Raw genomic sequence first — 3,851 nt, forward strand, 5'->3', positions numbered from 1 at the left:
GTCAAATATATTTTTATAAATAGCGCCGAATGGCTGCCGTCTGCTACTTCCTGCGTCGGACAGAACTTCCTCTCGGCTCCCGTGGACGCTGCGAGGACGCGGACGTCATCGGGTAGGTGTCGTTGAAACAACGTTGAAAACTTGTTGAATTAGGTCCTGATGTCCAGCGACTCAAACACAACATGCTTGTTGACGACGTTTAATCAATGTTGGGTTCTGGCGTTGATTTGACCATTGAATTTTGATCATTTCCCAAGCAATACTCTACAACCAAAACACAACGTTGAAACAACGTTTTTGACGACTAATCAATGTTGGGTTCTGACGTTGATTTGACCGTTGAAATGTGATCATTTTCCAACCAACATTCTACGACACAAATACAACGTTGAAACGTTTTTGACGACGTTTAATCAATGTTGGGTTCTGACGTTGATTTGACCATTGAAATTTGGTCATTCTACAACACAAATACAACGTTGAAACGACATGCTTTTTGACGACTAATCAATGTTGGGTTCTGACGTTGATTTGACCGTTGAAATGTGATCATTTTCCAACCAATATTCTACGACACAAATACAACGTTGAAACAACATGCTTGTTGATGAGGTCTAATCAATGTTGGGTTCTGACGTTGATTTGACCGTTGAAATTTGGTCATTTTACAACACAAATACAACATTGGAAAAACATGCTTTTTGACGACGTTGATTTGACCATTGAAATTTGGTCATTTTCCCAACCAATATTCTACAACTCAAACACAACGTTGAAACAACATGCTTTCTGACAACGTTTAATCAATATCGGGTTTTAAAAGTTGAATTGACCATTGAAATTTGGTCATTTTACAACACAAATACAACATTGAAACAACATGCTTCTTGACGACGTTTAATCAATGTTGGGTTCTGATGTTGATTCGACCATTGAAATTTGGTCATTTCCCAACCAATATTCTGCAACACAAATACAACGTTGAAACAACATTATTTTTGACAACTTTTAAACAATGTTGGGTTCTAATGTTGATTTCATTGAAATTTGGTCATTTTACAGCACAAATACAACGTTGAAACAACATGCTTTTTGACGACTTTTTTTCAATGTTGCGCCCTGACTATTGAATTTTGGTCATTTTACAACCAAGATTCTACAACACAAATACAACATTGAAACAACATTGTTTTTGACAACGTTTAAACAATGTTGGGTTCTAATGTTGATTTCATGGAAATTTGGTCATTTTACAACACAAATACAACGTTGAAACAACATGATTTTTGACGACTTTTTTTCAATGTTGGGTTCCGACCATTGAATTTTGGTCATTTCCCAACCAAGATTCTACAACACAAATACAACATTGAAACAACATGCTTTTTGACAACTTTTAATCAATGTCGTGTTCTGACGTTGATTTGATCATTGAAATTTGGTCATTTTACAACACAAATACAACATTGGAAAAACATGCTTTTTGACGACGTTGATTTGACCATTGAAATTTGGTCATTTTCCCAACCAATATTCTACAACACAAACACAACGTTGAAACAACATGCTTTCTGACAACGTTTAATCAATATCGGGTTTTAAAAGTTGATTTGACCAGTGAATTTTGGTCATTTTACAACACAAATACAACATTGTAACAACATGCTTCTTGACAACGTTTAATCAATGTTGGGTTCTGAAATCGATTTGACATTGAAATTTGGTAATCCTTCAACCAATATTATACAACACAAATACAACATTGAAACAACATTGTTTTTGACAACGTTTAAACAATGTTGGGTTCTAATGTTGATTTCATGGAAATTTGGTCATTTTACAACACAAATACACCGTTGAAACAACATGCTTTTTGATGACTTTTTTTCAATGTTGGGTTCTGACCATTGAATTTTGGTCATTTCCCAACCAAGATTCTACAACACAAATACAACGTTGAAACAACATGCTTTTTGATAACGTTTAATCAATGTTGGGTTCTGACGTTGATTTGACCATTGAAATTTGGTCATTTTACAACACAAATACAACGTTGAAACAAAATGCTTTTTGACGACGTATTATCAATGTTGGGTTCTGACGTTGATTCAACCATTGAAATTTGGTCATTTTCCCAACCAACATTCTACAACACAAATACAACATTGAAACAACATGCTTTCTGGCGACGTTTAATCAATGTTGGGTTCTAGCGTTGATTTGACCATTGAATTTTGGTCGTTTTACAGCCAAGATTCTACAACACAAATACAACGTTGAAACAACATTATTTTTGATAAGGTTTAATCAATGTTGGGTTCTGGCGTTGATTTGACCATGGAAATTTGGTCATTTCCAACCAATATTCTACAACACAAATACAACATTGAAACAACATGCTTTATGATGACGTTGATTTGACCATTGAAATTTGGTCATTTTTCAACCAATATTCTACAACACAAATACAACGTTGAAACAACATGCTTTTTGACGACGTTTAATCAATGTTGGGTTCTGAAGTCGATTTGACATTGAAATTTGGTCATTTTTCAACCACTATTTTGCAACACAAACACAACATTGAAACAACATACTTTTTGACGACGTTTAATGAATATTGGGTTCTGACGTTGATTCGATCATTGAAATTTGATTATTTTCCCAACGCATATTCTACAACAAAAACGACAAAATTGAAACAACATGCTTTATGATGACGTTTGATCAATTTTGGGTTCTGGCGTTGATTTGACATTGAATTTTGATAATTTTCCTAACCAATATTATACACACCAATACAACGTTGACACGTTTTTGACGACATTTAATCGATGTTGGATTCCTCTGACATTGATTTGACCATTGAAATTTGGTCATTTTACAACACAAATACAACATTGAAAAAACATGCTTTTTGACGACGTTGATTTGACCATAGAAATTTGGCTATTTCCCAACCAATATTCTACAACACAAACACAACGTTGAAACAACATGCTTTCTGACAACGTTTAATCAATATCGGGTTTTAAAAGTTGATTTGACCTGTGAAATTTGGTCATTTTACAACACAAATACAACATTGTAACTACATGCTTCTTGACAACGTTTAATCAATGTTGGGTTCTGAAATCGATTTGACATTGAAATTTGGTAATCCTTCAACCAATATTCTACAACACAAATACAACGTTGAAACAACATTATTTTTGACAACGTTTAAACAATGTTGGGTTCTAATGTTGCTTTCATTGAAATTTGGTCATTTTACAACACAAATACACCGTTGAAACAACATGATTTTTGACGACTTTTTTTCAATGTTGGGTTCTGACCATTGAATTTTGGTCATTTTACAACCAATATTCTACAACACAAATAGAACGTTGAAACAACATGCTTTTTGATAACGTTTAATCAATGTTGGGTTCTGAAGTTGATTTGACCATTGAAATTTGGTCATTTTACAACACAAATACAACGTTGAAACAACATGCTTTTTGATAACGTTTAATCAATGTTGGGTTCTGAAGTTGATTTGACCATTGAAATTTGGTCATTTCCCAACCAATATTCTACAACACAAATACAACGTTGAAACAACATTATTTTTGACAACTTTTAAACAATGTTGGGTTCTAATGTTGATTTCATTGAAATTTGGTCATTTTACAACACAAATACAACGTTGAAACAACATGCTTTTTGACAACTTTTTTTCAATGTTGCGCCCTGACCATTGAATTTTGGTCATTTTACAACCAAGATTCTACAACACAAATACAACGTTGAAACAACATGCTTTTTGACAACGTTTAATCTATGTTGGGTTCTGACGTTGATTGGAC

The sequence above is a fragment of the Entelurus aequoreus genome, linkage group LG02 (genome assembly GCF_033978785.1).
Source record: "Entelurus aequoreus isolate RoL-2023_Sb linkage group LG02, RoL_Eaeq_v1.1, whole genome shotgun sequence".
NCBI lineage: Eukaryota > Metazoa > Chordata > Actinopteri > Syngnathiformes > Syngnathidae > Entelurus > Entelurus aequoreus.